Source organism: Alligator sinensis, unplaced genomic scaffold (assembly GCF_000455745.1).
Source record: "Alligator sinensis unplaced genomic scaffold, ASM45574v1 scaffold1185_1, whole genome shotgun sequence".
Classification (NCBI taxonomy): Eukaryota; Metazoa; Chordata; order Crocodylia; family Alligatoridae; genus Alligator; species Alligator sinensis.
In genome coordinates, this window is record NW_005842900.1 from 440,992 (window position 1) to 441,209 (window position 218).

Genomic DNA, 218 nt, shown 5'->3' on the forward strand with positions numbered 1-218 from the left:
TCAGAGAGCCCCCCCCGTCAATGCCCCCCCCGCCTGTCCCTAGCTCCCGGCTCTTTGAAGAAAAAAAAAAGCCCAGCACTTACCAGCTACACTACTGCCAAGCTAGGGGTGTGATTCCCACTGCCCCACGCTGTGTGGAGGGCTCTGTCACGAGCCCCCATCCCCTGCCCGTTCTCTCAACCCCAGCTTCCCCCTCTTTCAAAAAAAAAAAAAAAAAA

The 218-nt window shown here is 56.0% G+C and overlaps 1 protein-coding gene across 2 annotated transcripts in view; it reads right to left on the reverse strand.

The window, feature by feature from the left end:
* Positions 1-218, reverse strand: part of TMEM63C (transmembrane protein 63C) — an 83,270-nt gene that overhangs the window by 79,930 nt on the left and 3,122 nt on the right. The gene's annotated exons all lie outside the window — the stretch shown is intronic.